General features: G+C 36.3%; 1 long non-coding RNA gene across 1 annotated transcript in view; it reads right to left on the bottom strand.

Moving 5' to 3' along the window:
- Positions 1-650: 650 nt before the first annotated feature.
- Positions 651-26,732, bottom strand: part of LOC129146730 (uncharacterized) — a 35,112-nt gene continuing 9,030 nt past the window's right edge. Inside the window, exon 3 of the long non-coding RNA XR_008553834.1 lies at positions 651-1,049. This is a non-coding gene — a long non-coding RNA (uncharacterized LOC129146730). The remainder of the gene's footprint in view (positions 1,050-26,732) is intronic.

The following is a 26,732-nucleotide window of genomic DNA, read 5'->3' as shown; positions in this document are numbered from 1 at the left end:
TTTTAGGAGCTTTATCTCAAGAATCAGGGATTAAAACCAGATAGATATTTCTTAGCATGATACAGAGGCCATAATTTCTTTTACTCCTGAACTATGGAAACAGTTTTCTAACTGGTCTTCCTGGATCTTGCTTCTCCTTCATCTTTTCCTTCTGAAGGTTGCCTTATCCCCAAGTGTCCCTTTCTGCATAGCCACAGTATGGAAAAGAAGGATGAAAGTCTTTATACTGGCATTTAAACCCTTCCTGAGCTGCTCCCAGTCTTTTGATTGAACTTTGTTGTTCCTCCTTTAATTTTACGCTACATGCCAGGCTAGACCTGGGCACACTGCTAAGTCCTGAGTACACACAGGCTTTCCTTGCGCTAGCCTGTCAACCTGGGAGTCCTTTGGTGGTGGCCCACCTCTAACTCCTTTGTACATTAACGGTGTCATGTTTTCCTATTTTCAACACCTATTTCTCTTCATAACGTCACGCTGGGTGTCGTTGTCCCAGCTCCCCATTAATGGTCCTCATGTCAACTCATCTCTGAATACATAGTATTCAGTCTAGTGCCTGGAAACTAAGACTCAGTCAGAAACAAAACTCATATTATTTGAGGAAAAGTAGATGCAGACACTGTACCAGAACCAAAGACCACCATATTAAAAAAAAAAAAAAAAGTTGGCTAAAGATGAAAGCATTCATGTAGCTTCAAATCAAAGTTGAGGAGCTGGTTCTCCAGACAAGCACTTGGAAAAACTGTTTTACCTGTTCCCCCTCTTGTCTGTTCAGTTGCTACAGTTGCTTTGATGTCTGTAAAATGGCCAATATCTCCAATCAGAGCAGTGCTTCCTTTCCAGACAGGAAGAGTGCTGTTAAGTAGAGAAGCCACGCTTGTTTTTTGCGGTCTGGGCTGCAACGGTGACTCATCCAGTAAAGCCAGAGGCTGTCTATTTTGATCTTTCTGTGTTCCGAGTCTATTTACGGTCGTAATTTTCTTTCTTTCTCTTTCTCCCTTCCCGCCTCTGGTGACTTATCGGAATGGTCACACATATTTGACAAACAGAACCTGTATGAGGAGAGAGAGCATGATTGAACATACTTTCAGTGAAAGCCCACGAATAAAAGCTTGTGTTTACAGCTCTGATGATAGGGTTCTGGTAATGACTTGGCCTTTTTCTCCCTGATTGAATATTCCCCTGGGCCTGCCAGTCTGGGCTCCCGTTATTTAATGAGGACATTGGAACACAACCTCAAGATGTCTGCAAAAATGACCTTTTCTTTGGGCTCATTCCAAATGCAAAGAAAAGTAGAGCACAAGTTAGACAAGGTGCTTCTGGAATATAGTTTTGTAATTGCCCTTTCCCCCAGAAGTTTGAAATTCTGGAATCAAATATGATCAGAGCCAGAGAGAACCCAAGAGATGATTTGGCTGCAAATTTTCATTGTGTGGATGGAGAATCCCAGGACCAGAGGGGGAAAGCAAGGCGCTGTTAATCTTAAGTCAGGAACAGTCACAACAAATTTGGGCTTGGACTCCAAGTCTCAAGTTCTGGGGCATGTTCTTTTGAATAGCTTGAGATGAACATTAATAGATGACTAGCTAGTTGCTTCAATAAAGGAAAAGTTTGCCTTAATTTCCCTATGAGATACAGGGCAGCTTTAGCTGCTCCTGTCCCTACACTTGAGAAGATAAAAGGACTTGGCCTCTAATTATGGTAAGTTTAGTGTCTCACTGTAGATTTGAACGCCATACAGGAGAAGCACAAGAGGGAGTGGTGGAGGGTCTCAACTAAGACAGTCTCTGAGGTCCCAGTTCTGCCTCATTCATGCTACATCTGCATCTTGACTTCACTTGCAAAATGGGAAATTAGTTCAGTGACTGGGAGCCTTCTTACCAAGTTTAAATGAAAAAATATAATCAGTAAGTTATTGGTAATAAAAGGTTAGGTTCTCCTGGTAAAGACAGATAATTATTATGTTGTTAGACTACTACCTCTAGGGTCTTATTTCCTCCAAGAGAGTGACTTCATATTCTTATGTTAAAAGAGGCCCTTTAATTCTAATTGAGAGAGTAAAAAGATTATTTTTGGCTGCAAAGTTTTTACATGTTTACCGTGAACTAGTAAGAATTCAAAAACATATTTAAAACAACATAACCATATGAAGTCTCATTACCAAGATATTACCACATATGCAAACACAATTAGAATCAAATTACTAGGGTTTTGCCATTTGGGGAACTTTGTTCCCAGTCATTAAATATGATTATATATAACATATATATATATACACACACTATATATACAATCATATTTACATATTAAATTTACATATAAAAATATGTGCATGTACATATTATGTATAATGTTTTGCATGTATTACATATTGTTGCATATATTGCATGCTAAATATGACAATCATATATCTTTTATTATACATGTAATATATGTAGGTGTGTACATTATATACCTTCATACTATCCCAATATCAGAATACATCATAGTAAACATAAATGACATAGTTATTTTTTAACATTTAGGTAGTTTATTTGTAATTTCCTTAACATACTTTTTTTAAAGATTTATTTATTTATGCATTCAAGAACTGGTGTGCAGGCCAGAAGTGTGGGGGTGAAAAGATTCACCAGAGACAGAGTGGGGAGCAGAACAGGCAGATTGACTGAAATACACTGCTGAGGGGAGCAGCGGGCAAGTCAGGAGAGGTCTGATGCACCATGTGGGTAGCTCCCTGGCCAGGAATCAATCTTGTGCTGCAGTGGCTGCAGATAGCTTCATAGGTTGCACCTTAACACCTCACACCACCAGGGATGCCCTCCTTAACATACTTTTAAAGTCTGCAGCCCAAGTTGGAATTTCCCTGAGTCTTCCTACAGGTGGAGTGACCATATATTCTCTGGTCCAAAATAGGACATTTTTTAGAGTGGAAAATCATGCTACTGATAATTATGCTATGACCAAAAAAAGAAAAGCCTAAACCTAATTATTCTCCGAAAATTAGGATGTATAACTATTGCATTTAGAATCAAAAAGAATTTTAGGATTATCACTGATCAGAGGCACCATGGCATAAGGTGAAAAATCACACTAGAATCAGAACATTTGGGTTCAGGATCTGGATTCACCATTATTAGAAAAAATAACATAATGGAACTGTTTCCTCCTCTCTAAAGTGCAAGCTATTATACCTGTTTAACAAACTTGCCTGTATTGGAATAAGCAGATTAATGAAGCTGTTGTAGCTGGAAAAATCTCTATGGTGGGAAAACAATATTTTTTAATGATATTAATATGATTGCATTTGGTTCTCTTCATTCACATAAGCATTCTTCATAGGGGTGTACTAAACAATTCACATTCTGCTTGAATATACAAATAATCCCTTTAATTGGATAATAAGCCACTGACCCACACATGGAGAATCTACATTTGTCCCTAGTTGGATCTCATTACATTCCACAAAAAGGACAGTTAGTGTTCTTTTTAAAACTTTCTTCTAGTTCTATTAACTGCTGGTTAAAATAATGGGCTATAGTTTGGAAATCTTTTGATCATGTGAGTCTTTTATCCTCTGATATTTGGATTACTTGGGTTATGCCTATATAATCTGTACCAGTCACCTGCTAAAAGAGACAGCACCAGGAATAGAAGTTTAACTTTTTCAGATACCATATGCATGTATCTATATGTATATGTGTGTATATATATATATACATATATATATATATACATAATATGGAATATATCCCAACTTCCTAAAGAGGAGTAATGCTAGAATTTTCTGAAGCCTCATAATCACAGGCAGGAAAGAAATCATGGATTCCAAAGGCCATCGATATGATTATCTTTCAGTTGATTTCTTCTATCAATTATGTGAAAGAGGTTATTGTGCTTGCAGTCCTTCAAACTAAGGCACCAAGAACTGCATGTCTGTTATGATCATCTGTTGGGGATGTGCTACACTACACAGCACTCATCTTGCAGTGAAGGCTTTTATAACAACATTATACTTGTCTTGCCATAATCATCAATGCAATCATTTCCCAGTTTAATATTCAGTGTCATTATCCCTTTTATAAAGAGTACCTAAAGTATCAATCTTTAATTTATCAGCCTCCTTGGCATTTCTCTTTTGTTCGAGTTCCTCACCCAATGCCTAGCTAGAAGTGTGCTTGATTAATACTTTAGAAATGAACACAAGTATCCCCACTCCTTTCCAATGTACACTGGAAATAGTCAAACCCAAACTTTTCTGTTTTCTCCTTTACCTGTGCAGTGAACTCCCAATCATAATAACCAAGTTTAAAGAAGGAGAGAGACAGTGAAGCTACAACTCTTTCCTACAGAAAAATTCAGTTAATAAATGTAGAGAGTAGAAAACAACCACTAAAATACCACAACTATAGCAGCAAGGAAGATCGACCAATAAATGCTAAAACCAGAGAGCAAAAATTTAAGTAGAAACAGAATATTTTATTTATATAGTCTCAAAGCATCCCTTCTCAAAATATTTCTTTCTTTATTTTTTTAAGATTTATTTATTTTTATACAAGAACCAGGGTACAGGCCAGATGTGCGGGAGGATGAGAAGATTCACCAGAGACAGAGTAGGGAACAGAACAGGCAGACTGATGAAATACACTGCTGAGGGGAGCAGCGGGCGAGACAGGAGAGGTCTGCTTCCCCATGTGGGACTCTTGCAGGCCGGTGGGGATTGAACCCGCGCTTCAGAGGCTGCGGACAGCTTCACAGTGTGGCGCTCAAACGCCTGCGCCACCAGGGAGGTCCTCTCAAAATATTTAGTAATCACAAAAGAAAAGGGAGTGCATTTACAGTAGAGAAACCCAGAAGATACCCTCTTTCTCAGGGGATCAAAGTTAGTGTCACCATTTATGCATATCAATGTAATTTGATCTGCCCTGAGGACATATCACCTCTGGGGTTTCCTTCCTTATTACTTCAACATAATCATTAGAAAATGTCAGGCCCATAAAACATGAAGGCCATTCTACAAAATAACTTGCCATTACTCTTCAAAAGAGTTAAGATCATGAAAGACAGGAACTGTTCCATATGTAGCAGACCAAGGGATCATGGCCACTGACAGGAATGTGGGAATCAGAACTGGATCCTGGGAAAAATTAAGGACATTAGTGGAAAACACAAATAGTGTCTGTGCATTAGTGAATAGAACTGTATCACAATTGCTAGTTTTGATTATCTTTCTGTCTTTCTATAAGATGCTACTGTTAGGGGAAGATGGGATAAGGGTACAAAAACAATCTGTACTTTTTTGATAACTTTTTTGTTAAGTTTAAGCTGAGGTCAAAATAGCTAAACTGAGGGCTAAACTGCAACCACCCATGGCATGCCCTTAGCACATCACCTAGTATCTCTGAAGCTCACCTTTCATCAACTCTAAAATTAGAGGAACAGTGCCTACCTTTTAATTTGAGGTCAAAATGACATGAGGACACTTTGAAAACTATAAATTTTATCTTTAAAAAGGTTTTGCTACTATTGCCACTTAACCCTCCTGAACTTTCCTGCCTGTCCACCTAAAGTACAAGATGCCCAGTTACATTTGAATATCAGATAAACAGTATTTTTAGAATAAATATGTCCTATTTAATATTTGAGAAGACATATTAAAGCCATATTTTTGTCTACCCGAAACTCAAATGTAACTGAGCATCCTGTATTTTTATTTACTAAATCTGGAGATCCTACGTCCACCCAATACTAAGTCTTTCTCCCCTTCCTCAGCTGTCTTTATCCAGTGTTGATGCCTTCAGCTCTGACAAACTCTGGCACACTGATTCCACTGAAGCACTATGCCAGCACAGGCTCCAAGAGAGACATGCAAAGATTGATCGTGAACAATACTGATTCCGGAAAACATATCCACAGGGATGAATGACTCAGAATTTTCTCTCTCTGACTTGCAATTGTGCAAAATTTATTTTTAAAAATTTAGCACATTTTCTTATCCACCAATCACCACAGCACAATGGTATAAATGGTATGCTTGTATAAGTGGTTATGGAGGTTTTTAAACCACAATGAATAAAACAGAACTACCAACATTTCAGAAGACAGAATCCATGAGGACCTGTGATTGGGTTTCAGGGAGGAGATGAGAGAAAAAAAAGAGAACGCATGTGAACACAATGTCCACATCCACCAGCCGATCAGATGGGAAAGTGCACCGATTGCCACTGTTCTTAATGAGAAAGTAAAGCCGAGGGAAGACAAATAACTTAGGCTCTTCACCTCATTAGGAAATGATTATCATTTTGCTTGAGGCCATTCATTGCATCTACTTCTTCTTTTTCATACCATCTGCCCATCAAGTTTCTGCTCAAAGGCGACCTCCTCTGAGAGTTTTCACCCCTGATTTTCCAAACCAAATACGGTTTATTTTTCTCTGACTCTCCACATTATTTTGAAAAAAAAAATTAAGATCTGGCATGATAGCCACTTCTGTCCATATTTTATCTCCTTTGTAGCCTTGAAGGTAAAAAGTATGTTCTACTTGTGTCAAGATTTTCTATAGAAACTCCAAAGCAAAGGTGACACTTTCTTGTTTGGAGATTGTGAGCCCCAAGTCCTGGTTTACCACTCAGATTAACCACTCACCGCACACTAGAGACAGTCAGTACATACTGTCGCAGGCACAGGATTAACCCTGGTGAATAGCATCTTCTCATTCACATACACAATTGCCTAGATGGTTTGTCAGCTCCTTCCAGTCCCGCCCTCCTACCCTCTTTTGGAGCCCTGGCCTTTGACGGAGCTGCCAGCTGAGTCACATTCTTGTGTTGCCCACATGTGTCTGGCTAAAGAAAATGACTTTCCCTGAGTATCATGACTTCCCTATTGGGTTAAAACTCCACATTTTCTTTTCCCCATCTTGAAGGTATCCCAGAAATATGACAAGCAAGGATCTCCTATAGGGGTGTCCCAGGCGCCACGGATGCTGCTGAGCAGGCAGGGACAGTCTTTCCATGAATCAACAGCAGTGAATCTCAGGAGGGACATTTGCTGGCTAAAAGGGAAGATGCAGTTTTATTTTAAACAGGAGTAGTCATGAGCTCTAAGTTTATTTGTTGCTTTACAGGATATCCCTGCTGGATTTAAGCAGAGTAAAACACTTCATTTTTCTGGGCCTCTGGTTAGTAATTGTTTCACAATGAAAACCATATGAATAAAAGCTGCTCTTCCTCCCTCACAGGTTTTCAGAGAAATCAAGTAAGATATAACTAGCAGCCACTTACAGAGTTCATAGCACATGCCAGGTGCCAAGCTAAGTACTTTCCATGTATCACTGAACACTTCTAATGTCCCTGTCACTTTCATATTATAATTCCTATTCAAAAAAATGAGGAAACCCCTGCTCAGTAATGTTAAGCAAATTGTTCACGATTGCAGAGTTAGGAAATCATCAAAATGTGCTTCAGCCACACAGTGCTGTCCCCCAAGCCCATGCTCTTAGCCACAAATGCCCCACTTGACCTATGGAAATGCTTTAAAATCAGAAAGCATCACACACATGAAAGAATTATCGGACACACACAGGGCATGATAAGGCAGGGATTTTTATCTCTACTTTATAAATAAACATAGATCAGTCCCCTTGTCACCCAGCTGGAGAGTGGGTGTCTCCAGCTGAGTCTAGGACTCAAGACTGTCATCTGGCTCCATGACCAGATTCCCTCAGCTCAAGAAAGAAGTATAACTTTCAAGTTCTGGCTGAAAACAGAGTGGTATTATTTTTTAATAAAACAGACGGTCACACTACCTTAAGAGTATAACTCTACCCTCACGCATCTTCTGAGTCAAATTGACTTATTTCAAGTGGAACAAGGCGTTTTTCTGGTGTCAGCACCTCCTATCCCAAAATGGACCTCTCTCTCATTTATCATCCCCCCAAACAAAACTGCCAGCAAGGCCCTGCTTCCAGAATGGTTATTATCTATAAGATGCTGTCTCTAAGGGGGAGCGCCACGGAGCACTGCTCTAGGCATTAGCAGTGCTGATGTTGCTGGGGGTGAGAAATTCACCTACTCTGTGTCCAGATGGTTCATCTGATACAAGATGATCAAGATGGAATGTTGTCAGGGTAATATTCTTGCAGAAGCACTTTGTTGATCATGAAAGGCATTTTCAAAATAAAACAAAATATAACAATAACACAAAAAAACCCACTCCATTTTCTGAGCGGCCAATGAATCTCTCACTGAAATAAAAATTTAATATAATGTGAAGAGCTCTGCAGAAGGGGACGGTCTTCTCTCAGCTCTGAGGCCTTGAAGTTGCCAGAATCTTGATGTGAGATTGGAAGGAGCCGCTTCACTTGTGCCTGTGATTAAGAGGCATAAGACTATGAAGACCAAAGAGGGATTAAGAGGGAGAGGAGTTGTTTATATGAAAGCTGTAGCTTTTTATTTCTATGCCAATCCCTCACCTCTGTGGGCCTCAAAAAGCAGGCAGGGGACAGGAATTAATCAACTATAAACAAACAATGTTGGAGAAAGATCATATGGTCTGACAGGCCCAGGGCTTAGGGAATAATAAGCACCTTCACTTACGTTGCACTTTATAGTTCACAGTATACTTTCAATTAGATCATGTCTTTTGATCCTCAAAAACAGTAAGGGGAGGTTAGCTGAGATTAGTAGCCTATTATACATGTGAGAAAACTGAAATCATGAGAAAGAAAGTAACTTGTCCAAGGTTCTATAGCTACTTAATAGCAGACAAAATTTGAACCTCTTTCTCTGACTCTAGACTACAGATCCCCTCCCCCACTGTGCCATAGTATTATAAAGTAAATATTGAAAACAATAACAACTATTGGGATATAAGCAGGCTTTTTAAAATGTATTTGCATAAAGATAAAGTGAATAAAATCTATGTTAAGCAGCCAAGGCTGGAATATATGAAGTATAAACAAGGATTTCATGTGAACTGGTACCTAAAAGATCACCATATACTAAATTAAATCACTTAGGAGCTCAATGCAAAATCAGTTATTGCTTTAGTATTGAATGATGTATCTCCCCAAAATATTCAGAACAGGCCTTCCTAAAATGTGTCACTTTGCATGTCTATAATTTTATTTTTTTCCTCACTTTATACACTGAACTAGCTTTGTTCTAAGGGACTAGAAATTAATAGGTAGGAGCTAAGTAAGGCAGAGCAATTACTATTAGAGGAGATGGCATGGTAGCATATTTGTATCTACATGTGTCGGAATCAGACACAACTTATTTCGAATTTGTTTACCAGTTTATACTCTTGGATAGATTATTTAAATGTTCTCTGACTCTCTATTTCCTCATTTATTTCATGGAGAGTGTTTCATGGGAATAATAATATTTACCTACTAGTAAGGTTAGATTTATTTATTTTTATTTTATTTTTTATTATTTTTTAATATATTTTTTACACCATTTTTCATTTTTGCCCAAAGTATACATTTTCATCTTGGTTATAGTCCCCATAAAATTCCCTCCCTCCTTATTTTGACCCTAATCTCTCCTCCCCTCCCCCCCAGTGTGTTTCTGGTTTATAGTTGCTTGTTGATTTTGATTTTTACTTTATTATAATTAGTCTATTATGAGATCCTGCAGTCTCATAAGAAACTTTTAGACCCCTCCCTGGTGGCACAAGGGGTTAAGCACAGCACTGTGAGGCTGTCTGCAACCACTGCAGCATGAGTTCAATCCCCGGCCAGGGAAGTGACCTCTCCAGTCTCGCCTGCTACTCTCCTCAGCAGTGGATCTCAGTAGATCTGCCTGTTCTGTTCCCCACTCTGTCTCTGAGTGAATCCTCTCACCCCTGCCCCACCCCGCACTTCTGGCCTCTACTCCAGTTCTTGTATGCATAAATAAATCTTAAAAGAAGAAAAGAAAAAACTTTTACCACTCCCTTAACTAACAAGAAAAATGAAAATTAGGGCTATTGCCCAGGATTAGGGTTTTTACCAGAAGGAAATTTTCTATTGGTGAATCCTAACTATATGGTAGGGCAAACATCTAATTACAAAGCATCTAAATTTTGTATGATTTCCCTTCTTCTCTCCTTCAAGTCCTAGGCACATATACCCTGAGTTTGCCCCATTGGCCATGGAATGCACATCTGTGTAGATTTCCCATATAGATGTAGTTAAATTAGTCTTTTTTTTGTTTCTTTTCTACTTATCTTATGATGTTAATTTGATTAACTCATTATTTTGATTCCTTGATCAACTGGAAAAGGACAAGAGGGGTAAGAGGAAATGTCCTTTCCTTCTAGCAGTAGAACATTTACTTAACTTTCAACTAACCAACTAAATGTTATGATTTCTTTAACATGTGTATTCTGTACAAAATAGATCTAGCTTCTGCCATCATTCACCCATTCAACAAATATTTACCTTGATCTGTGCCAGTTGCTGACCTTCTCAAACTGAACATGAAAATACTTCAGAAGTTTGGTTTCATGGACGAAGAACTAAGGATCACTATTCTTAGCACTGACCACAAAGTAACAAATGTTTATTAAGATAAACATATTCCTCCTATGTAAAACGGAGAGAACATTGCCTCTGCTACCAGGAGTATGTACTAGAGCATTAAATCAGTTAATAAAAATAATTTGCATAGCTTTTCTATAATTGTTGGTATAAAACCTTTTTGTTCTAATAAAATCTTATAAGGACTATGTATATATAGGAAAAATAAAAGAGGAAGTGTCCACTTGAGGGAGGGGGTGGCAGGGTTGCATGAGAGTAATCCAAGCCCTCCTGGTTGTACATGTTGCCAGCCTTCCCATGTCACAGTCCCTCTAGAAAACAAATGTTTAATCACTGTAAAAGGGGAGGCTCTCAGCACCTCTTCTGAGCTCCTAGCACACTTCATTCCTGCCTCTCTTCTATGCTACCACATTTAATTGTTATAAGAAATGTCACTGCTGAACTCCACACAAGACTGAGCACTCCTTGAGGACAGATTCTATCTTATTTCCTCCCACCGTCCAGAGTCTTCCTTATGATATCTCCGACACACTGGAACTCATTCATCAGTGTGTTCTGAATAAATGTACAAATTAATAAGAGAAAGCAATCAGAATTATTTTTTTCAAATGGTTTCTATTGAGGTAAAATGTCTTATATCCTTGTATCTGCTTTGGAGTTTATTGGTTTAAACATTTACAAATATGTACTTTCATACTGTACCTACCGTTATTGCCCCAATAATCCTCTTATTACTCTCAAAAAAGCTGAGCAATCAGAGCAAATACAATTAAGTAAAGGTAATACTCCATTGCAATCATCTAATACATTTCAAAACCTAAGTAACCTAGGGGTAACATCTCTATTTTGTAAAGGAGGAGGTGGTGGTCTTGTTGGAACTGCCAGGGTCAGCAAAGTCAGGGTCTGAAACAGAGGCACTCAGGACCAGAGATCCCAGCCATATCCCAGTTCAACAGCAAATCACTGATGTCAAATTAATCAAACAAATCCTCCTGATTGCCAGAGGTCAAGAGCACATGCAGCAAATCATTTCCCTACTTGCCAAAGTAAAGGAGAGGCTTGATAGAGTGCCAGGAACTACAATGAATGTTTTACCTTACAAACGCTGAGGAGACAACATGTTCCTTTTAGCATTAATTGCTTCATTCAAAAGAAGCCATTTAGAATCTGAGTCTGGTCTTTTTCCTTGATGAGCAATTTCAGGCTGCCTACCGAAGCTTTTGTTTGTGGGGAAGAGAGAGGAAGAGAAAGCATTTTGTTAAGGCATTTTAATTTTCATATTTAATGAAACAGATTGGGTAGCAGGTTCCTTTGATTTTATTTTTCTGTACCCTGAATACCTTCTTGGGTATTGCATATTCTGCTAGAGCTTCCTGCAAGAGCTTTTCTACATTTCACAAGTTAAGGCTGTCAAATGTTACCCACTGAATCAAATATATTTCTTGCGCCAATATTCAGTTATTATTATTGTAACAGACCAATCATAAATCTGAAAGCTGGAGAAAAAGGGAACATGTACTGATGTTTCCCCACATTCTCTTGAGCACATAAAATTATATAACTCTATGAAGCCCTCTTTTTATTGCTGCATCTAAAATGTTTTGCATTCTTTGCAGAATAAATTCTTTAAAGAGGTTCCTTCCTTTTAGTATAAGAGAATTAATCAATCAGGAATTTCATAGATTTTAATTAATTAACAAAGACATTGGGAAAAAACACCACTGGAGTCAGGAACCAAGTTCTCTCATTTCCCCTATTATTTATTATAGTATTTTCTCTTGCTCCCTAATTAAGGGTGGCTATTTTGTCCTGTTCATGTTTAGTAAAATGCAAGGTCAGTGCCTGACCCAGGATAGGGGTCAATTAATATTTGTGGAATAAATGAATAAGAATATTCCACTCTGATTTGTTTTTTCTTGGTCTCTATTTCCTTGTTTGTTAAAAAACCCCAAAAGATTGGTAATGTGTTTGATTCCTACCTTATAGATATTTTGAAAGGATCAGATGAGAAAAATGCTACTTTGTGAAACCGCTGAGTTATGCACATAATTAAAGTAGGAGCATCATTAGTAAAAGCAGCAGGTCTGCATCTAATCAGCTATATGACCTTGGTCAAAACATTTCAATTCTCTAGACTTTCCTTTTCCCAACAATTAAAGGAGAGTTGGACTGGATGATCCCTAAGTTTCCTTCCAGCTCAAACCAATCTCTTTAAACCAGTCAACAAATACTTATGTAGTACCCACTCTATGCAAAATACTCTTCTAGGAAAACACACCAAGGGATGATCTTTGATTTTCAAAGAAAAAATAAAAAACTTTTCTAAAATATTTTCTCTTGGTTATTTTTTGAAATATAAAAGGAGGCCATTAGGGGAAAGCTTGGGAAGAAGTGAAAACCAGATTTCACAAGAAAAGTCATTTGGGGAAATCAGAAATTGAGTTAGCCTCTGGTATGCATCTTGTGGAGATCATTCTGACCTTCCAAACTTCTTGTGCAACAAACTTGGATTTGACATTTGGTGTTGGCTTTTACAACTTACCTAATGAGAAATATTTTATAAAGAGTGAGAGCATGCTGCACAAAGATGTTCAGGAAAATGTAGATATGGGGGGAGAGGGAGCCAAGAAAAGAAGCAGCATTAATGTGCAATTGTGATTTAGGCAAACTACTTGTTTTGTGTTTGTGGACAACTCAAGACAATTCGAGCTACTGAAAGAATATGTATCTTTTTCCTCTAGAATGCAGGTGATCCAGTGAAGAAATATACTAATCAATAAATATAAATTTGCATTATTTGCAGGATAAATTCTTTAAAGAGGTTCCTTCCTTTTCGTATAAGAGAATCAATCAATCAGATTCTGTAGGGAATAAAATATATAATATTTGCCCTTAAAGACTATTTTAAGATCATCCATGATATAAGGCTAAATATCCTTCTGATGTAACATGTCCAAAATAAATTTATACCATCAATCCGCAAACCTACTCTTCTTCATTTAGTCTTATTTTGAAAAATTCCATTACAATTCACCACTTATCAACTCAAAACAAAAAAACACAAAAGATTATCTTAATTCCTCTCCTTCACTTCTTAAACTCAGTGATTTAGCAAATCACTAGGCGTAATGTCCCCCACAAAAAAACAAAGGAGGACATGAAAAGACCCGTAGGAGGATTGTGTTTGTCAACATAGACCAGGTCATGTTTCAATAGCAAATAAGCCCTGAAATATCCATGACTTAAAACTACACACATTTACTTCTTGTTCCTGTTACAGTCTCCCATAGGTTGGTGCTACTCAGAGGTAACTACAAGTCATTAGAAGGATTTAAGCTGCTTCTACATTTTATCAATGAAAAGTATGATCCTTTCTCCAGATTCATTATAAAAAGAGAATGGGTGAAAGAATATTTTATATATTTTTAAAGACCAAGCTTAGAAGGATGTGTTTCCATTTTTTTTCTGTTCACATCCCATTGGCTAAAACTCAGTCCTAATCTAATCTCAGGGAGGCTGTGAGATGCAGTTTTCAAACATATGCAGGAACAGGAAATTGTGTGATGAACTCAGAGGACTGGTTCTGCCACAAGGACTGATACTAATATCAGATTAATTTATCCTATTTAAAGAGATTTTTCAGGCACTAAGATCCACAAATTCCCAGGGCTGTCAACTCAATTGCCAAAACCCAATTTAAGAAAAACGAACTCTTCCTGCAATTATTGTGGTCATTCTCTGAAAAAATAAAGATCTATAGAGCTGTGTCCTTATTGGCACCTACCTCATTCTGGGATAAAAGTTTTATTCAGTAGACTATGTCAGTAGTAAATCTAACAATTTACCTTTAGCTTTCGAATAATATTCTTCATTCCAATGACTGAATAAAATGCTATAATTCATCGAATTTTTCCCATTCTCCCCACATTCTTTTGAAATGGTAGAGATCTCCATAATACCTGGGATCATATAGGGGTATCCGACCATGGGGAAAATTAAGAGGAGCTTCAAAACCCTGAAAGTTCTCAGCCCACACCATCAAGGTTGTCCAGATTTGCCTTTCAGTAATAACTTAGAGAAATATTCTGAGCTTTTTTTTTAATATTTGCATTACTTATTACTTATTCTTTATTTTTTTCTCAAAATTATGTTTATTGAGGTACACTCTAGCCTCTCTATTTCCATTTAGGCAACTAATTCCATTCATTTTTCATATCTAAACCTAAATACCACTTTTCTCTGGAAGACACTTCTGGTCTGTCTGCAAAGTCTAGTTGAATGTGCCTTTTATGTGAAATGAAAACAGTTTTCACCTTTCTCATAGCAGTCTTCACACTCCATGTAATAAGCACCATTTTGTTTTGTCAGTGTTCCTAAATAAATTACAAGCTCTTTAACACAAGGCGTAAAGTGACTTAAAGTACCAAATCATGTTTGTTGAATGAATGAATGAATGAATGAATGAATGAATGCATGAATAAGAGAAAGTAATAGCTAAATAAATTTGGAATAATGTAAGGGGTGCCAAACAGTTAATATTGGTGACCACTGTTGAACTCATATAAATAGGAATAAGAAAACTTCAGAAGGATTAAAATTGAAAAGGGAGACTTTCAAGGCAAACTTGAATGTCATTTATTTCACTAGACATGCTCTGATCATCTCAAATCAGAAGTGCTCATATTCCATAATCATTACACCTATAATGCTTTGGGTTTTTCTCACAACTATGCATACATGTGATTTTATGGAATAGTATTTATATCTTATGATTCTAACTAGGTGATAGACTCTTATAGACAAGAACTGCTCTCTAACTCAGCATATTTCCTAAATACCTAGTTTACTGCTATATGAACTGGACTCCTGAATATGATTATCATATGACTCCTTTATGACAGATTATATACCCTACAAATGGATGTTGAATTAGAAGTGTAGAGACAACATAGAGCAGGATTTTGCATCTGAAAATGTAATAGAATTTTATACTTTCAAATCTGTTCTGTTCCATTTTGATTCAAATCTATTTCAAAGGTCTCTGCTTCTAGTCCATCTCACATTTCATATTCTTCTTTAATAATAGCAATGACAAATAGCTTATAGAACTTAAAGTAGATAAATGAATTTGGACAAACCCTTACATATATTTGTCTTTTGGAAGTTGAGGAATACAACCCATGTCCTGGCTAAATGACATGATATGGAACTCAAACTGGTATTGTATTTGTCACATTTGTAAAATGGGAATGACCTTTAACCATGGTATAACCTGCATTAGACACCACCTGAAGCAATCAGCAGGCTTTTAGGGAAATGATGCTTATACCTTCCCCATTCAGCCAAACTGTTGCTTTGTACATCCTTCTGGGACCAAGGTGTGTAGCTTAGATTTTGCCTAAAAAACACTTCAATGGGTAAGAAGAATAATTCATACTATACTCTAGACCAAACATCTTCTTGCTATTATAAATAATTTCCACTCATATCACCCAGCATATATAGGGACATTGAGATCAAATATCCAGGTAAAGATTATATTTTAAAAGGCAATATTAAAATGTTCCAATTTGAACAATAAGGATTTCATTCCACTATGAAATTCTCAAGGAAAAAAAGAGATCTAAAATGTAATATCCTTTCCTATTGAGCATTGTGTGTCAAGAAACAAAATCTTTCCTATCTCTTCTCTCATTCATTTTTGCCAGAGGGTCAGTTAGCTCCAAATCTTGTGCAGAGCTTGGATTTCCATACCACTCCAGCCTGAGCTCTCCACTAATAGAATAGCTGTAGTTCCTTAAATAGCTTCCAAATTAAATTAATCCAATCATGCCCCACTAGTTTATATATTCAGTAGATACAAATATCAGAATGATGGTTCCACACAGTCAAAATGTAAAAGCCACAAGCAAATCCTCAGTCCTGGCAAAAACATCTCAATCGAAATGATATCCCTAGGTCTCTAGGTCTGTGGCAGCAAGATATACACAATCTGTTGCCAAAATCCAAGCAGATTCCCAGGATATCTGAGCAAAGGAGAGTAAGGAGAAAGAAACAACACCCACACCCTGCCAGTCTTTGTTGGGGGTCTATAATGTGGAACTCAAGCTTGGTGTGAATAAAGAATCTGATCCTTAGATACATTATGCATAGGAGAGAATTCACTTGTGCCTATTCTTAACTTCTCCTTCAGAGAGTGACTCTCTTGCATTTTTTTTCAAAGCTTAGAATTTTTCAGTGGTAGCAATCATCAGGTTGTTTGCTTTCTTCCATTCAGCACATTAAACTTCTAAAAACGTTCAGTTCTGCTTTGTACTTCAGCACCAGGTTACAAACCACATAGTTTCTGCATGTATTTTACGCAGGCATTCTTATCATAATGCTACTGCCACTGCCTCAAGCAGACAACTGATATTTGGCGATTTACTATAGCAGCTAGTGTTACCCTTAGTAATAATACAGGAACTACTCCAGAGCCAGAGTAGCTACAGCATCCAAGCCCTAGGACTAGGATCTCATCCCACCAATGAAATGCTAGCTCCTTCTACAACTACTTGATTTAGATGAAATGCTTCTGCACAAAACACAGGGCCTGGCTTCCCCAAGGACTACCCATTTATAGGGGACAGAGGCTTGAAACATTTCACTGTTGAGTGACAGGTGGTGGTAAGAAACTGGAAAATAAAGTCATTTTCCTTTTGTCTTTCACATGATTGAATAATCATTGGTGATTTTTTTATGAGCATGTGATCAGCTCGGTAACAATATATCCTCTTGTATTTGTTTGCCCTGTTTTCCCTCACTTGACCTGTTGCTGAGATTGTACCTTCCAACAAAGTATTTGCATTCAATTTTGCTTCAGGTTAAGGAAGCAAGACTGTTTGAACTAGAGAAAGAGAGATTTTCCTAAGGGGAGGTTTGACATTTTGGAGGTTAAAAAAACTGCTATGTAAGGAAAAGGTGATTCAGCCAAGTCTAACTTCTCTTTCAAATGAATATGTTTACTGTTTTTATTGCTTGAATTTTTAATTATGTTAAAATTTGTATAACATAAAGTTTGCCATTATTAACCCTTTCAAAGTAAGCAGCTTAGTAGTGTCTGGCACATACATTTTGTTGTACAACCAGTCTATAGAACTTTTTATTTTGCAAAACTGAAACTCTGTCTATTAAACAACTTTCCATTCCATCCTTACCCAGCCCCAGGTAACCACCATCCTACTTCCTGCCATGAACTTGACTATTCTTATATAAATGGAATCATAAAGTATTTGTCTTTTTGCCTCTGACTTGCTTCACTTAATATCTTCAATTTTATGCATATCGTAGCATGTGTTAGAATTTCCTTTTCTTAAGACCGAATATATTCTATTGTATGTATATGCCACATTTTGTTTACTCTCCTATCTGTCAATAGACAAGGGTTGCTTCCACCTATGGTAATTAAGAATAATGTTGCTGTGAATATAGGTGTACAAATATCGCTTTGAGACCCCACTTTCAATTCTTTTGGGTAGATACCCTTAAGTGGATTTGTTGGATTCTATGTTATATTCTATTTTCAAATTTTTAAGGAACTGTCATACTATTTTTGTCATGGCTGCTTTATTATGATTCCTACTAACAGTATACACAGTTCAAGTTTCTCTATATATTTCCCTAAACTTGTTCCTTGTTATTTTGTTTTTGCTTCTTTGTTATTTGTTTGTTTATTTCTGTGGTAGCAATCCTAAAGGGTATAAGATGGATTTCAGTGTGATTTTGATTTACATTTCTCTGAAAGGAATTTTTTAAATATATTTTTAATTGTTAGTAGATTAAGGCAGAAAATGAACCCAAGAAAATCCTGTGGAGAAAGAGATGTATAAAAATAGAAGTGTGAACTATCTGATTCTCTTCTTCATCCTAGAACTAAATGAAATTCCAAACAAAGAGTAATAGAATTTAGGTGGGTTGAACTAATGCTAACTGCTAGCCACAAATACAATTAAAAGTCCATGTCATTATTAATACTTTGTGATCGTTAATTTTAGCTTTTATGGTTTTAAAGCTCAGACCTACATTCCTGCCAGAATGTATAGTGCAGGGAGCTATTGATCAACTCATATTTGAAAGACTTGAATAATGATGCACAACTAAATTGGACACATCTATGCCTTCTTTGACCCAAGGTGAGCTGTGGAGGTCCTTAACATTATAATTGCAGCTGTACAGATAAAATATAGGTCACTTCCAAACACCTAGGTCAGATAAGAGTTTGGCAGTCAAAGTATCAAAGTCTACACCAGTTACCCTAGTTGATGTGTAAGACTCAATTTCCACTGGATGTCAGTTTCTAACTATCAAGCCCTTATAACAATCTTTTGGTATTTGCAAAGGAAGTAAATAAACTCTTCACTTCTCTCAAGTTCTGATCCATTTGAGAAATAACTCAGGAATCATCAGATACCATAATACTCAGGCAGTTCTACCACATATAAATAGCTTTTCTTCCTCCTCAGTTTTTTTGTTCCATTCATTGAATTGAACACATGTACCCTACCTTAAGCAGAGCTAGAAAATAAAACCTCAGTCTCCCACCAAAAAGTATATATGTGTCCTGGAAGCAAGTCTCTGTAAGAGTGATTAAGGAGGACAATAGGTACTTTCCTTCCTTTTCTTTATGTTCTAAAAGAGCTGTGGGAATAGAGTTCTCCTTATAACTTCCTTGGGCCACAGATATGGTCTAGCTCAAAAATCCTATTGAAGTTGAGATTTTTCCATGAATCTTGCAGTCTCTGAAGGTTATAAATAAAAAATAAAGTTAATAATCTACTTGACTGGTATGTACCCTTAATCAATCTGGATTCCATCACCCACCTTTCTGAACGAAGCATCAGGAATCAAGGCTTAGGAAAGGTGGAAAATGGAATTCTAGCATACTCTCAAGTAACATAACCCAAGCCTCAATTTAGTATTTGTATCACTAGTACTCTTTTTATTTAGTCAAACTCTTATTGGGGGACTTGGTTGTGGAGAGGGCACTCTTCCCTCTGTGTCATTCATTGAACAAACTCAGTAATTTTAATCCTCCAGACTCTATCTCTAGTTTAAAAAAAAACATATACTTGCTCAAAATACTATCTTTATTGTTGAAGAAAAGTTATCGCTAGTGCCTGAATTCTTGGAAAATGGTTCTGAAAAGCACAAGGGAGATAAAAATTTTCCCACTTTAATATCTCCAAATACAACTTTTTAGCAATGAAAGTAAGAGTAGAAGCCTCTAGCTGATAAAATCATGGATTATTTTGATTTTTCATTTAAATTTTCTTTAAAAACCATACATTATCTTTAAAATCAGAAAAGAATAGCAATGATTTTTAAAAAAAATTGAATATATAGTGCTATTACTTGGTCAAGTTTATAAGAAGAAAAATCACATAATTTTACTGTTTTATTTAAATATTTTATTTTATATAATTCTTACATCTTTTTTCATCTTTGCACGATGTATGCATTTTCATTTTGGTTATATTCCCCACACAATTGCACATGATTCTTCACCTATGAAACTAGAGAAATACTAGTACTTACACTTAATATTTAAAGGCATGAAAGATACCCTGAACAAATAGTACCTCAGTGTCTGGCACAATGTTAGTGCTTGCCATAAAGCTTACATCATTGGAGATGTATTCACTAGTCATTAGTTATCTCCCAAAAAACACAACAGTGAAATTATTTTGACAGAATCTCCTTCATGGAATAAGGTAGTTTTGGTACTTTAGTTTCCTGCCATTGAAAAAATGTTAACAGGCAAATATCTGGATCTTTTCATCACTATATATATATAGATATAGATATAGATATAGATATAGAGATAGAGATAGAGATAGAGATAGATATATATATAGGCAAAAAATAGTATCAATTCTAACAAATTTTTCCACAATATAGAATAAGGAATATTATCCAACTAATTTTATGATAACAGCATTATCCTGACACCAAAACAAGACAATACAAAGATAAATAAATACATAGCAAGGGAGGAAGGAAGGAAGGAAAATATATATTAATAACTGTCATAAGCATAGATACAAAAAATCCAACAAGTATTAGCAAGTTGAATCCAATGGCATAGAAAAAGGATAATATATCATGACCAAGTGGAGTTTATCACAGGAATGCAAGACTGATTTAATATTTAAATAATAGTCACTGCCATTCACATTAACATAATAAAAAGAAAAAACAATAGATAATCTCAATAGCTACAGAGAACACTTTTGACAAAATCATCTATTGTTAATTTTTTTTAAATGACCTCTGAATAAATAAGGAACAAAAGAGAACTTCCATATTCCTATAAAGGGTACCCACAAAAGACCTATGCTAATATTATATTTAAATAGTAAAAGCTTAAGTTCTTTCCCCCTAAAACCAAGCATCAAGAAAAGAATGCCTATTCCTAATATTTCTACTCACTGAAAGTACAAGATACTACAAGAAAAGGAAAACAAAAACTTATAGAATGGATAAGAAGAAATAAGAATATCTACTTTACAAGTAACATGGTTCCCTAAAGAGAGAATCTCAAAAAAGTATTTAAAAAAATATGAACACATGAGTTTAGCAAGAGTACAGGATATCTGATCGATCATATTTCTGTATACTAATAATGAACAAATAAAAATTGAAATTGAAATAGTCACTATTTACAATAGCAGGGAAAAAATTATGTTATGTTTATGTTTAATGTTTCAAGTTAAATGCAAGCTCTTTATGTTGTAAACTTCACAAGACTAATGAAAGAAATCAAATATTTAGACTAAAATAATCAGGAGTGTATACTATGTTCATGGATCAAACTATTCCACATCATTAAGATGCTAATTTTCCTTAAATTGATTTAAGAATCAATGCAATTTCCATCAAAATTCCCATTGGATTTTTTTTTTTAAGAAATTGACAGTGAAAGGCAAGGAAATAAGAACAACTAAAATAATTTTGAAAGTGAAAACAAAGTTGGAAGATTCAAAGACTTATAAAGATATAGTAGTCAAAATAGTTGGTACAGTAAAAGGTTAAACACATAGATCAGTAAAACACAATAGAAACCTCAAAAATAGACCCACACATGATCAATTGAGTTTCTGTAAAGGTACAGAGGCAAATCAATAGAGAAAGGGTAAACTTTTCAACAAATAATGGTGAAACAATTGAATGTCCATTTGAAAAATACACAAAAATCAAGATCCATACCTTGAACCTTGTGTAAAAATTTAAGTCAAAGTAGGGCATAGACCTAAATATAAAAAATAAAAAACTTCTAGAAGAAAAAGGTGAGAGGTAAACACCTTTGTAACTAGAATAGACAAAAAATTCTTGGATAATGTGTAAGACAAAGTATTTCTACATTGGACTTTATCAAATATAAGAACTTTTGCTTTTCAAGACCCTGAAAAGAGCACAATACAAGACACATGCTGGGGAAAAGAAGCAAAAAACTGCCACCCCAAAATATGTCATTTGGCAAAAGTTTGATTTCAGGAAGGGGTTCTGAAGGCTGGGTAGGGGCAACTTTTGATATTTATATGTAAACTTCTCTTTGTAAGGACCTCCCAAGAAGACAATATTCTTGCCTCTTCTCACTGAAAGTAGGACTTAAATCTGCAAGTGTCTGCTTACTGTGCCTTCCCCTGGTAAAGTCCTTAACTTACCTTCCTTTCCCCTACTCCCAAAAATCTTTCCTTTAGCTAAACTATTGAAGATGGCATCCTGAAACCACATGAGAGAGTTACTCAGTCATACTGGCTTCTCCTACATATACAGGAGGTATTAAAACATTTTTGCTGTTTTTTTTTTCCCTTAACAATCTGTCAGGTGCTTATCTGATTAATTACCAGTTGAGAGGGACACAACAGGATATGGTATGATTTCCTTTGTACCACAATTTTCAAGTGATGTCTGGACTTGTAACCAGAATATATAAAGAACTCTCAAAATTCAACAATTAAGTTAAAAAAATTAAAAATGGGCAAAACAGTTGAAAAGACAATTCAAAAACTAATATCAAAATGGCAAATAATTTATACAAATTAAAACCACAATGTAATGCCATTACATACTTATTAGAATAACAAATTTAAAAAAAAAACTGGCAATACAAAGCGAGACAAGTAGAACTCCTCATACATTGCTGATGAGAATGCCAGCTGTTACAGCCACTTTGGAGATTGATTTGGCAGTATCTTACAAAGTTAAACATAAAAACACACAAGACAGCAATACCACCCCTAGGAAATGAAAACCTGTATTAACACAGACACCTGTATGTAAACATTGATAGGAGCTTTATTTGCAGTCACCAAAAACTGGAAAGAGCCATGATTCATTTGCAAAATACAACAAATACTACGTATATATAATACATACAAATGCTACTCAGTAATAAAAAAGAACAACTGCTGATTCATGCAACCACATAGATGAATCTCAAATGCATTATTCCAAGTTAAAAAAGACAGACTCAAAAGACTTCAATAGTATATAACTCCCTTTATATGACATTCTTGCAAAGCTAAAACTATAGGGAACAAACAGATCAATGGTTGCCAGGGGAAAGGGACTGACTACAAAGGAGCATTGGGGAGTCTGGGGGAGTGAGAAAACTGTTTTGTGTCATAATTGTGGTGGTGATCACAAGATTAACTGTTTTTCAAAACTTGAAGGACTATGTAGCAAAGGGAGGAATTTCACTGTATGAAAAAACGCTTTAAGTGAGAAAAATCACTCTTGATTGTACAGCAAATATGCCTCTCAGTCCACACACTTGAGAATACCATAAACATTCATTTTCTATCATTCAATGCAGTATTTTTCTACTGAGTTCTTTTCTGTTGGGTTGGCAGAACAAAATTATCATCAATTCTTCCTGAGACTTATGCCCCTATCCCTGTTTCTCCCAAGCATACAGCAGAGTTAGGATTCCAAATGCAGAAGTAAGGGTTTGTGTGTTGGGTGTGTGTGTGTAGGGGGGTGGACATTTGTAATCAAGTCATTGCCACAGGTTTATACAAGATGCTAAATCCATTGTCCAAACTGCTTGGCCCATTTTATGTAGTAACCCCCTTTGTTTTCCTGCCACTCAAGGGAAAAGAGAATTTTTCTTACAAGGAAGCTGTACTATATACCATTTTTTCATATTGTGTTCCATATTATAAGGGTAGCCCTGTCTTCTTTAGAATTGAGTTACTGCTCTACAATGCTGCTGCGAACTTCCCTTTGGGTCACAGAGTTCTTTGAGTTCTCTCTCTCTCTCTCTCTCTCTCTCCCCCTCCCAACTTCCCTCCCCTAACTCCTTCCTTCAGTTCCTCCTTCCTCTAAACCACCTTACAAACAACCCCGGAAAAATGTTCTGCTCTCTTCTTCAATTGCTTCTGGCCAAAATACTTTGTCTAAATCCTTAATACCCACCTTTTACCTTCTCCACTAAACTCTCCTAAGTTTCCTTAAGGGCTTGGACTTTTCCATGACAAATGTCAGAAAGACTAGCAGGCAATTTCTGAGTTGTCTTTTCACTGACTCCCCTGAGGCAATCAAGTACAGAGTTAACTACAGAGGTGCTGAAAGAGGGAGGGGAGATGGAAACCCTGGTAGAAGAAACAGATTGCTATCTTAAAATTTTATTCAATTCACGTGGATAAAATAATCTTAAAGATGCAAACTTTATTGCAGTTCCCTTTACAGGAAGACGGAAACACCTGAGCAAACTGCACCATTCCGCATGGTAGCATAATTCTGGTTTTTGATTTGACATTGTTAAATTATGTTATTATGTTATGCAATTATGTTATTCTCCAGAATGCAGAAACAGAAAGATTTCTGACTGTAAGGAATAATGTGTGAAACAACAAGTGAAAAAGAATGTGCATAAAAATCATACTGAGAAAAGTTGTGGATCTATCAGCAGTCTGGACAGTTGTTCTGAAGGAAAAAAAAAAAAGAAAAAGAAAAGAAAAACAGATGCCAAAAAAATAAAATTTATAAAAACACTGTCGCCAAACGTTAAGGGAAAAATAATCAGTGATAAAGTAATTAATTCACATATTACATAGTCTCCTTTTTTAATCCTCCCCTATGGCAATCATGTTACTTCTGAGGGGGGACATCTGGAAACCTAAGCTCTCTTAAAACATTCTCTTTCTAGCAAGCAGCCAGGAATCTCCATGTTCTGAAAGCGGCTGTCAGCTTGCCCCGGCCTCCATTCCCAAATGAAGTCAACCTGCCTCCCTACCAGACAGTCTAAACAATTGCACACTGACTCCAATTATAGAACATGCTCTCCAGATGTCCAGGATTCAGGAAAGCTACTGTTCAGACATAAATGAAGCCCCATATTTCATAAACCAGCAACCCACTGCTGAGAGAGAAAGCACTTACTTGGGTACACTCCATTAGATTGGCAACCATCTGGTTTACCCCTGGCTGCATAGAGTAGCAGTAAGGAAGTGACTTTCCCATTACACTGAAGTATTTAAGCAGTGAATAAATGACTTTGGAATGAATGTTACATAGGGAATTTATGGCAGGTGACCTAAATAATCTATAAAATCTCCTGTCACTCTAATACCTGATGGCGATTCTATGAAATTCCCTTTTTTCAGTGATATGAGAAAAGAACACATAATGAGAAACTTCACTTCCTTAATGAATCAAAGCCTGACTGAGTCCATAGATAAATAAAAATAAATGTTGTCATGGTCAGCAATTGTATAAGCTGATATGCAGAGATAGTCTACATATTCAGGAATTTTTTTTAAATTATGTATCAATTCAGTAAATTAATGTTTAGTGCTAAGTGATTGCAGGGATTCAATGATTTTCTGAGTGTAGGAGAATGAACAGGTCTTGCTAATTTTAATTATTTTAAAGATTCATTTTATTTATTTATGCATACAAGAACAGGGGTGTAGGCCAGAGTTGTGGGAGGGTGAGAGGATTCACCAGAGGCAGAGTGGGGAGCAGAACAGGCAGACTGACTGAAATACACTGCTGAGGGGAGCAGTGGACGAGACAGGAGAGGTCTGCTGTGCCATGTAGGTTAGCTTCCTGGCCAGGTATCGAACTTGTGCTGCAGAGGCAGTGGATAGCTTCATAGTGATGAGGCTTAACCCCTTGCACCACCAGGGAGGCCCCAAGTCTTGTTAATTTTGAATAATGAGGAAGATTAGTATCTGTCAGTAGGGAAAAAGGCTAATGTGTGATATATCTATAAAGTGTGCTGCCTTTCTTTCAAGTCTACATGTTATTCCAAAGGTGATGTCTAATAAAGAAAATAAATCAACAGAAAACAAAAATAATTTGGCTATATTTTTATCATTTACATTAGGATGTACTGATTCAGCCAGATATATTTGAGTAACTTTGTGAATAAAAAAAAAAAAATCACTGGGCCTCCCCTGGTGGTGCAGGCAGTCAAGCGCAGCACTGTGAAGCTGTCCGCAGCCTTTGCAGCATAGGTTCAATCCCAGCCAGCCGGCGAGAATCCCACATGGTGCGGCAGACCTCTCCTGTCGTGCCCCCACTGCTCCCCTCACCACTGTATTTCTGTCAGTCTGCCTGTTTTGTTGCTCGCTCTGTCTCTGGTGAAACTTCTCACCCTCCCATGCATCTGCATGCATTTATAAATCCTGTGATTTATAAATCTTTAAAAAAAAAAGCACACTTAAAAAAAATCATTAAGAAAATTAAGAACAAATAATGGAGTCATTATTTCATGATTTTCATCCAATTTTTGGAAAAGCACTTCCAGAAAGCAAAAATTCTGCCCGATAAATTCTTTCTATATCTAAACAGAAACTGAAAGAAGAAACAAAATTATGGGGACCCTTGTGTAATTTACCAGACATCATAATCTTTTCAGTGTTCAGCACTGGTCATACTTGAAAATTAGAACAAATAGACTAAAATTTGAAAAATGTATACTTTAGTAAGTATATAGTATATATTAATAGCCAATAAGATAAGTTTGTGGAAAAGCTGACCAAGATAGATAAATTAGGAGATACAAGTGTTCATCTATGTTTTCTGGATTTCTTTTTTAGAGAATATTTATTGAAGTTGCTTAATGTACGATTTCTCTTTTCTTATTTTCAAAGTATTTATTGTAAGGGATATTCTCTGATGACAAAGAACATATTGTGAGTGATTATTCTGAAACCTGCATTTA

The sequence above is a fragment of the Talpa occidentalis genome, unplaced genomic scaffold (genome assembly GCF_014898055.3).
Source record: "Talpa occidentalis isolate TD23 unplaced genomic scaffold, MPIMG_talOcc4v2.1 talOcc4.4, whole genome shotgun sequence".
Taxonomy (NCBI): domain Eukaryota; kingdom Metazoa; phylum Chordata; class Mammalia; order Eulipotyphla; family Talpidae; genus Talpa; species Talpa occidentalis.
Note: the sequence above shows the minus strand (reverse complement) of the source record. Positions and strands in the feature narration are given on the sequence as shown.